This window comes from Camarhynchus parvulus, chromosome 14, assembly GCF_901933205.1.
Source record: "Camarhynchus parvulus chromosome 14, STF_HiC, whole genome shotgun sequence".
In the NCBI taxonomy this organism is placed as follows: Eukaryota; Metazoa; Chordata; class Aves; order Passeriformes; family Thraupidae; genus Camarhynchus; species Camarhynchus parvulus.
The window spans coordinates 7,161,880-7,172,667 of record NC_044584.1 but is presented as its reverse complement, the minus strand read 5'-3'; positions in this window follow the sequence as shown (position 1 = coordinate 7,172,667).

Here is a 10,788-nt window from a genome sequence, read left to right as displayed (position 1 = left end):
GTGTCAGCAAGGATGTGGTTGTGATAGACACTGCACTGACTGAGCAGTGGATCTCAGTCCACATCCCAAGGAGCATCAGCTGCCTTATCTCAGCATTTGTATCTCATTTCTCTTTTGCCCGGCCTTTGCTCTGGCCTTTGGAGACAGAGCAGTTGTAGATTATTTTGTAATAAACACAGTTTGCTTTAGTTTGATGTGAACAGACAAGTTCATGACACAGCTTTCCAAGCCTATGCTGGGTTCTGCCTTTCTTGATTCAGAGATGTTGCAAGAGCATGGTTCAAGGTTCAAGAGGTGCTTTTCCCGTCAGGAAGTGGTCACAGCAGTGACTGGTGCTCCAGGGTTCCTCTTTGCCCATTTTGACATAGCCTTGAAATTTGAGTTTACTGGACACCAAAATGTTCCCAACTTGCTGTGTTGGGAAATAGGTTAACACAATTTACTCAGGAAATAGGATTGTTGTAGGGCTCTCCATCCTCAGTAAAAATAAGTCTCAATCTTTGTCCTCCTTGCAACGTTTTTAGGGGTAATTATAGTTTCTGGGAAAATTGGTGTGAAAAACCAGAGATGTAAAGTTTTGTTGTGGTTTTCCATGGTGACCTGATGATCTCTGCCAAATGGAATGTGCCAATTGACTTCAAACAAACAACACAACGCCACCATCCCCTCTGAGAAAGCTGGTGGATAAACAGAAGAACCCCATGGTGATTAATCCATGCCAAAGGGAAGTCAATGACCCAGGAAAGATTGATTGATTTTCACATGTAAGCCCAGCTCAGAGCCAGTTTATGCCCAAAGGTGCACTCCACTAAAACTGTAAACCCCCAACTGTGGTGTCCCCTAAGCTGCTCAGGGGTGCAGCACAGTTGTTCCTTCACCCTTCCAAGTCCTTTATACCATCTTAGTCCTGACCACCACAGGCTTTTGCGCCCATCCTCTGCTTCTCCTGGACATTGGGAAGTCCACTGCATCCCACCTGGGCTTTAGGGGAGCCCTCCAGGTGTCTGGGGCAGAGGCAGAGTGCTCAGGAGCATGAGAAGGTGCAATCCCCAATTTTGGCTGTGAACACCCTGCCGGTGACACCCCAAGTCCCACTCGTGGGTGACGATGACACACACAACACCCACCCCTTGTCATTTAGGCTGTTGCCACTGAGTTTCCAGGATGGTCACAGGCTGAGATGCTAAAAAGCCAAAATTTGCAGCAAATTCAGAAGAGAACTGAGCTGCTTTCCCATTTCTAATGCCCCTGAGAAGCTCAGATTAATGGATTAATGGCTTTCAGGAAAGCAAAATAACAACAGGTTCTTATGTGCAGCTTAATGAAGGGAGTGCTGCAAATCCAGGCTGCGAACAAGGTGTGATGAGGAGAAGGGATTTTTGGGGAATAATGACTGGGGGCTGGGCAGAAAAATAGAGGAACATGTATTTCTTTCACAAGCTGTGAAACCAAAGGATGTAGGGTTGAAAGGACACCCTGGAATAGCAATTATGACTGTGGCCCAGGTGTGGGGAGGAACAAGCAGTTCAGAAGCAAAAGAGCTGTTGGGAGGAAGGAAAAAAGCCCCAGTGGGTAACATCTTGTGTTCCTGATGAGAAGGACTGCACAGGTATAGGGAAGACCAAGCTGGAGAAGTCTGAATCTTTAGGTCTAACTCACTTTGGAGTATGGTTGTGAAAGAGGTTCTCCTGAGATACTTCGGGGAATTTGTTTTAGATTCCCAGGGCTGGACCAGTAGAGATTCTGCAGTGCTACTCAGGGTATAAATATTGCAAAGTTGTGTCATTATGGAGTACTTTAAACTCTCTAGATACAGATCATAAAAATTGCTGCTGCTCTTGCAGAGCTCTGTAGGGGAGGGAGAAGGCAGATTTCTGCCCTGGACAAACACCAAACTGGCAACCAGTGATACGGGCTTAGCCTCAGTGTTGATGAGTAATTTAAGATATTCTGAAAGAAGAGTAAAGAGTAATAGTACCTTGGGTTGAACATTTTAAGTGTAAACAAAACCCAAGTCTGTAACTCAGGCTCATTTTTCAAGAGGACAAACAGGTGAAACAAACCAGTGGAATATCTCAGGACCTCCATTGTAGACTGTCTGTAATCTCCTTTTTGAAGTCAGCTGTGCTAATATTATCAGCCAGTTATATGTCAAGAGACTTTCAACTGCCTGAGCAGCTGCATTGAAAGGATGCTCAGAAGAAATCAAACCAGTAGGAAGTGAAGGAAAAAAACAACAACAACAAAGATTTTACAGTTCAAAGTCCACTGTTATATATTTTTATGTTCTGGCCATAAAATCTTCTTGTTCTGTGCCTGACTCAGAGCAGCCCAGTGCTAGAACACCTCGACTTGCTGGACTCCAGTTAAGGGAGGGTCCATCAAATCAGTGGCACTTTTCAGCCCCTTGGAGAGGTGCCCCCAAACCCCTTGGTTTCTTTAGTCTGACTAAATGATAGCTAGGCTGGAAGGAGGTTGCTATGAGAATAAATGCCAGGTGAAGAGCTAGTGAATCAAATTATGATGTTGGCCCAGAGACAAATGGGAATAATCCAGACATGAGTAACTGCTAGGCTGAAAATGAGCACAGTCCCGGCCTGGAAAGCTCAGGAGTCTCTACTTTATAGGGTTAAAAGGGAGAAAAAAAGGGTCAGATAATGTAAAATGAGGACTGCTGGTGGGAGGAGGGAGCAATACATTAAACTTACAGAGTTCCTCTGCCAGAGCATTGCAGGTTCACCTTCTACACAGAAGATGTGGGGCTGCAACTATTTATTTTCCCTGATACACAGTGGTTTAGTAACCCACAGAAAAATGCTTCATAATGAAGGTTAAAGTTTTTTTGCTGTAGTGAAAATATTGATACACTACTGCTGAAAAAAAAAATCAATGTATTTGGAGGGTTCTCTAATGATACTTTATGTAGTTCTGTGTATAGATGACTGATACCCTCCTGCATCTAGATTTCTGTGGGATTTAAAAAGCTCACAAAAAAAACCTCAACAAAAACATAATTAATTCCCCTGGATGTTTTGTTCCATATACTAAGCTTTGGAATTAAACAGAAACTAGGACATTTTTCTGATGTTTTTTCAGTTAAAGTAATATCCCTGATATATCCCAATCTTCCTTCATAATCTTTGCAATATATCATTATATTTCTTTTCATTCCAAGAAATGACAGCTACAAAAGCTGTATGAAATCTGGATGGCTAATTAACTCTGAGAACTGCATTCTTTTGCCCAATCCAATACAAAAGCCTGTTCGAGGTTCTTTAACCTTTTAGAATGAATTAAGAAATAATAAAATACCCTGCCAGCTCCACCCATGACTTACCTACAATGCAATGAAAAACAAGGTTACATTCCACAAGGGAGCAGCAGCAAAAATCCCTGACAAAAGCAAATACAGGCAAGGGAAAAATGCGAATATAGGTGAGGTGTATTTCCAGTACAAGGGGGAGATCATGTTCTTGATATTTTCAGGAGGATGTTTTGATGAGGAAACTGCGTGAGAGTGGTGCTTTGTTGTGCCATTTTGACATTTTGACAAAGTCGTCCCAAGAAGTCATTGCCCAGCAGAGTCCTGCTTTGGCATGTCAGAGTTCTGCTTTGGGGTGTCAGTTCTGCACTGGGATGTCACAGCCTGGTGAAGTCAGGGCACTTGACTCATTCAGAACAATGGATCTTTTAGAGGGTGACAAATCATCGGGTGTGTGAAGGACTTTGCTATGCAAAGCAGTGCCCGAGATTGTGCCCAAGGCAGGAATAACGTCATGTCTCCAGTCGGTGTCCCTGCCACCTCCCACAGGGTCACCTGCTCCCATTAGCTCATTAGCTTCTGCTCCCTTGTGGTTGGAGGTACACCGTTAGTAAGGACCGTGAGACTCCGGTATTTGTCATAAATGAAACGAGGATCCTTTCTCAGTGTGTTTTTCACTTGCCTCCATCATTTGTCATGGGGAAGTTGCTCTTTGGTGGCTAGGATAGATGTGGCAGCTGTCCTGACAAAGATGTGCCAAGGTGCTCAACGTCAGCGATGCCACACCTGGAGTTTCATGGAGAGGGCTCTGTGTGATAACACAGATGACTGGGGGTTAATGCTTTTCACCTAAATGGGTGTGTGTCCAAATTGCCACTCCCTCCATCAGCTACCTGATCTGCTCCCAGACGCGGGTAAAGTTTGAAAAGGATTATCTTGGCATTATTTTCATATCACATGTCAGTGCATCCTGATATGTTCTTTTTCTCTGTAGTTTTCTAAACAGAAGTTTCTCAAGGTCTAAAGTTTTAGCCTAGAGTCGGGTTGGATTTTTTGGGTGTTTGTTTGTGCTTGTTTATGTTATTTTAAAAGCCAGTCCCTAAAATCATCTTACATCAGCAAAATACAGGCTTGTTGTTTGAATCACTCTGTGATAAAGCCTTATGTATTTTGTACTTGTGTTAAGGGTTAGTCTGTTAAAAAAATAGAAAGAAAAAAGTTGGATCATCATTATTTCAGATTGGAAATTACTCTGAGGGGTCAAAGGAGTTTAAAGTACTCAGTAGCACAGACCTGGGTCAATGGGTCCCTGGAACTGGCTTATCTGAACTCAGAGGCTTAGAAGAATAAGTCCTTCGGGGTGTCACGAGTTCTGATCTCAGGTCTGGGTGTAAATCCTTTCTCTCAGCCTGACTTGCCCATACAGTTAGCCTGGTTGAATGTTTAACCAGTCACTAAATGGTGTGGTAATGCTCACCTTGCTGAGCCTGGAAATCCCTAATAAAAGCATGGGAGAGGATGAGTCCCACCAGAAAAATGCCCACCAGTCCCAAGAAACTGGGCATTTCTGGAGCAGGAGACTTTTATTTGGTCCTCCTGTGCTTTTATGGCATTTTGTGCCCCTCTGGCTTCTGACTTTGTACCAGCTCCGCATCCCTTTGCCTATACGCAGAAATGCTTGGCTTGGCTGGTGGGGTCATCTCCAGCCCCAAAGCTCCAAATCTTTTGGGTGCTTATTTCCACAGCAGGCTGTTCCAGCTGTTCTTTTGATTGAGGGAGAAGTTTATTTTGGAGAATAGTTTGGTATGTGCTCACCAGAGCGCTCCAGCTGTGGTTCCACACTGGTTGGTACCGACACCTCGGAGATGGATTCAGGTGCAAATCTGACAAGACACATATAAATGACAGGGACAGAAATAGTAGCTTTAAAACACAATTATTCCCTTAGGCTGATGTTCCTGCCCAGCAGCGTGGCAGGTTCTCAAGGAAAAAGCAGCAGGAGGGAAAGCAGCTTCAAAACCTTTCTCTGAAGTTTCATGCTCTCACCCTGTAATCCTTATACACCCAAGAAATCCTTACATCTGTGACCTGAGTTACCAGTGCTGAGTGCCTGAGTGGAGAGTGGGAATCAGATATTAATTAAGATATTGATCACTGTCAACAGTTTGACAGTGGCCCTTGTCCATCTCCATCCCGATTTACACATTTTAAGAGCCACTGCTGACCCTCCTGCCATTTCATCCCTTCCCCAGGATGGTACTTGGTGGTCAGAGCTCCTTATTTTCCATGTTAAGTGGGGGAAGGCTTTTTTTGAAGGCTTCACATTATGCTTTCCTCTCTCCTGCTCCAACACCAGCAGCAATTCCCAGTCTTCCCAATAACCTTCAGCTTCCCCGTGCCTCTGTGTATAACAAAGGCAGACCTTTAAAATGTTGGACAGAGACCCAAACTGAAGGGCACCGTGATAAATTCTGGCAGAAGTCTGACATGATGGGAAATTCATTCCTCCTACATAAATTATTTTCTTGTGCTTTTCAGGCTTTAGCCTTTTCCTGTGCATTTTCAGCAATAAACAATGAAATATGACATTATTTACTCGTGAAGCACTAATAATGTGTACACACCATAAAACCTGAGGCTGCTCTGGTGAGCTCCCTGTCACAGCATAAACACAGGGAAGCAGGACATGCTGGGGACCCTGTGCAGGGACAGGCACCTGTCCCAGCTGCTTCCCTGCTTTATTCCTCCCTGAAGCATCACTTACTGCAGGCAGCCCAATTTATTCCCTGCTGACTTAGCTCCCCAAACACATGGCATGCCCTCTGCTTTAGGGTTCATCTCCCTTTATTTTATAAACACCCCTGAGCTACTCTATTGCTACCTGACCCAGCTTGTTTAGTGACACAACCCCAGCTCAGCAGGGGTTGGGATATGGGATAAAACCTGAGCCTTGCTAAACCCCACTGCAGGGCTTGGGCATGGCTAACTCAGCACGGCTGGCTGCAGGGGCGAAGCGTCCGAAGGGATTTTCAGCATGTGTGCATGGATAATGCCATAATGAAGCCCAGATGCTTGAAGTTTTTGCATGATTTTTTATTTATTTCTTGAGGCCTTTCATGTTGATGTGGCTTGACTTTGTGTCACTGAGCTTTGGGTTAGCTTAGCCTGGCTTTGCGAGTTCAGAAAGAGCCATGTCCACACCGTGTCCCCGGATCCACTCGGTGTCCTTGGCACTTGTCCTTGGCTCTGTGGGCTGGGAGCTGGCTGGATCTGCAGCAGCAGCCTCTGCTTGGAGAAGAACCTTGTGGGATGTGTTTATGGCATCCCTCTGGTACTACTTCTCATGTTAGGCCAAGCCAGGGAAATTTTAGATTAAATTAAAGGCGAATCCTGGGGTGCTAGCGAGGCTATGAGCCCAGGGGGATTCCTGCAAAGACCCCTGTGAGGACTTGGATTGACTGTGTGAGGTAGCCAGGCCATAGTCTGTCATCCTTTTGGGTTTTGGCAGTGTGAGGAGCAGGGTTTGCCTTTGGACCCCTCAGAATGCCCGGGAGATGAGAGCTGGCAGCGTGGTGAGCCTGCCTGAGAGCAGCGAGGAGGAACCTGGCCTCCTCCAAATAGGAGGCAGCTTTGGCCACATCTATTATCATTATTGGAGCTGTCAGCTGCGATTCAATACAAGGCTTCAGATGGATGTATCAGGGCCAGCTTTCTCACTGCCTCACCCCAGCACAAGGAGCCAGCTCCAGCCTCATATGTGCTCATTTAATCCATTGATTTCACCCGAGCGAAGGGTGAGGAGGCAGGCAGCAGTGGGATCTGTTGGACTGAGGTTTTTTCTGACTTAGAGATGGGGTAATTGAGAGGTGTTTTAAAAACCTATTTTTAGTTTTGTGAGAAGGGTGAGATAATATAGATGTTATAATTTATGTTATTATAATTAGAAGTTAATTATTTTTAATTATAAGAGGTTTTTTGTTTATTAGCTTTTGTTATGCTATGCTGTAAATGCTTTAGAGTTAATTATGTAAAATTACTTTTCGTGGGTCTAAGTTTTACAACTTAACTAAAATTTAGGTTTGCATACAGATGCATACTCTGTGAGCCTTCTGTCAAGCTTTGAGAATTTTCTATAAATCCATTTCCCAGAGGCTCTGCAGGCCAGAGCTCAGGGCACTGCCCTGGCTCCTGCACCTCACCCTCCACGAGCCATTCCCAGGAGATGATGGGGGGAATTGGGGTCCCAGAATGTTCTGCAAACCCCAGAACAAATGCACAGGGACAATTCTTCCACAATCAGGTCTCTGGGAAGCTGGGCCATACCCTCTCATCTTCTCATCTCTATTATTTTCCCTCTGCAGTACATTCTTACAGCTTGACAGTTTTGCTCCATCTTAAGGTTGTTCTGAGAAAGGGAGACTGCTCACTATTTTAGCAGAAGTCAAGCCTGTATTTCTCTGTTTTCCAGCCCATTCCACAGAGCTGTGCAGCAGCCAGTGTCAAACAAGCAGGGCCATGACAATTTTCTCTTATAAAAAGAAAATGTCAGAAGTTAGATCCCTGTGGGGTGCTGAATTACCTCCAGTATCTCCACATTTGCATAGAAAATGAGAATATTCAGGAGGTAGTCAGTCTGCTCTAGGAATACAGCTAGAGTTTGCTGTCCAGATTAATTAAACAGCTAGAGATACTGTGAATGTGATTACCTCTTCTTATCTTGTTCCAAGGTCCATGCAATATCTACAGTGTTTCAAAGTTATATATGTTCTTAAGACAAATCAATAGCAGTGGAATTCTCATTATCACCACCCTACAAATAAAGTTATATAAGAAGCAGAGGAGGAGAAACATTGGTGTGGCAACAGGCTTCACCTCTGAGTTTGCAAGCAGATTTTCCCTGTAAGAAAACTGACTGAAAATCCCAACATTTCTAATTGCAAAGCAAATCAAAAACCCCATAACTCCCCATTATCCCCTCTTGTAGGTGAGGCTTTGAGAAGTGGTTTTTTGAGTACTCAGGATTGGGTACTTGAGGTGAAACAGATGCCAGATTTTGGCTTGGTCATCAAATTCCAGCCTGAAAATACTTCAGTATCTTCCTCTCCATGGACAAGGAGAGTTTAACAGAGGGTCACCACAGAGAACCTGGTAGGACCTCAAGAGTTAGAGATAAATTTGTTCTTTGGCCCCAAGAGCTGAGCACAGACACCTCAAACTCTTCCTTCCCCCAAGGCATGTGGATCTCAAGTAATTACTATTCAAATTAATTGAGAATACAGCATCTGAGAGGAGTGGAGCCTTCATACCTGCCAAGGGAACCTACTGGTGGCTCAGCCCCAGGCTGGGCTGGGCTGGGTCCCTCCAGCCACAGAGGGCTTCAGGCACTCACTGCCTCTCCCATCGTGGCTCTTCCAAAGCCACTGGCACAGCCTGGCTGCCTTCAGGGCTGGCAGACTCTGCCACCTGCAAGGTCAGCAAAGTCCCCAGTGCCCTTTCAGCCTGGTGTGATAAACACAGGGTCACAGAGGTTTTCTGAGATGGCTCTGAACAGGATGTGCCCTTCGTTATCCAAACGAGGTCGAATTTGTGCCAGCCCACAGCCATGAGTCACGGAGGCTTCGATTGGGATTTCTGATTCCTGAACAAGGACTGATGAGGCTCTCTGGTAGCTCCCATTAATCTTCTTCCCTGTGAGCTCAACATGGCTGCAGCCGAGGAGGTTTTGTATTTCATTTGCACAAAAGGTGATGGTGCAATGGGGCTGACAGCCAGGACATGGATGGGAAGGATCCCGTCTGCATTTTGGATTTCAGGGCAGTCCTTTGCTGTATCTCAGCGGTGCCTTGCAGGAATGCAGGCAGAGGTCTCAGTCTCTGCTTGTGAGACATGAGACAGCTTCTCCTAGGATGTGAAGGAGATGTTCCTCACTGCCCTGGTAGGGCCAAGGCATCCCACTCCTGGGAAATTCCTTACCATGCCACAGGGCAAGTGACTGCCCACTACACGACACCAGCACCCCTAAGCAGCAAAGCCACCCATGCTTTTCAGCTAGGGAGGCTTCCTGCTCCAAGTTGTGTGGTTTAAGTCTCTCCTTAGTATTTCAGGAAGCTTTCAGACCAATTAAATCTTTAATGATCGCTCCCAGCTCTTTGCGCAGTGGCTTTACTTCTGCCTTTGTTGCAGACAAAATGTGTCTGTATAAACTGCCTCAAACCCAGCCAGAACAAGCCAAACCTTTTCCTCCCTGCTCCCTCACTCTCCTCCCCAGACCCTGCTCTGCCAAGGAGAGCAGAAACCAGCAGCCCTGTGTTCAGAGTCCCAGAAAGCCAAGGGAATCAGTTTTCTATTGAACCTTTCATTCTCCAGATATCAAAACACTTGGTGGAGACGGGGCCTGTAGGGAAGCAGAGCTGCTATTTATGTGATCAATAAAAAGTTTTACATGGAGCCTTTGATGCTCACAAAAGATGGGAAAGAATGTAGCTGAAGCGGCTGTTCACATGAAAACAAGATGTTTATTGGTATTGAAACACCCTGCTAGGCTGAAATCAGATGCCAACGATGTGAGCTCAAGCCAGGACAGTTTCTTGTTGTGGAGGGGAGAGGAGCAGGCTGGCTTTTTGCACAGAACTTGCTAGAATTTCCCTGTCATTATGTGTAATAATAGAAGGATAAATGCACAGCATGGTGATAAGATAGAGGTTGGAGCCAAGGGGGACAGAGCCAATAACTTTTTATATATTTTTCATGCCACGTGAATTTTTCACACCTTGAACTACTTTTCCTTGATTTTCTTCTTCTTCTTCTTTTTTTATTGAGGCAACAGCCAATAAAAGAAACTAATGGGTTAGAAACCACGTAAGCAATCTCCCACTGAGCTTTATTCCCCACAGGCTCATTGCTTCAAAGAGAAAGCAGCAAAATAGGGCGACCAAATGCTACGTAGCAATGAAAACAAGTTGGCTGCTGCCAGCTCTGTCCCCCACACAGGGCAGGTCACGTTGCCTGGAGGGGCTGTTGTACTTGTGGGGTTGTGGCAGCCACCCAGACTGGGGTGAAGAAGAAATCTGGGGGCTTTTCACAAGGCAGCAAAGCTCCTGCCTTTGCTCTGCCTTAATCCATCCCCACTCCAAATGCAAATACATCTCTCCAGCTGCCCCACTTCTTCCTGTGCCACCTCCACTCTCGGAGGTGAGGTTTCTTGCTTGCTGTGATCCCTCTCTCACTGTGCTTGAGTCCTGTTTTCTAGTTAGAAGGTGCAGAGACACAATTTTCCCATGAATCTCCTGCCTGCCCCTTCATCAGGAAGGGCGGTTTCATCCCCCTCACAATGTCTTGTTCTCCTCACTCCACCTTACTGACTTTAGCCATGTCCAATTAGCAAATCCAGGCCTCCCATACAGAGCAGATATTATTTCCACCTCACTTCAAGCTTACCACTTCACCAGTTTTTGTTGTGCTCTGTTTTCCAGCACTTGGCAATTTTGCTCCATAATAATAATGGGATCAGCATCTCATGATTAGTG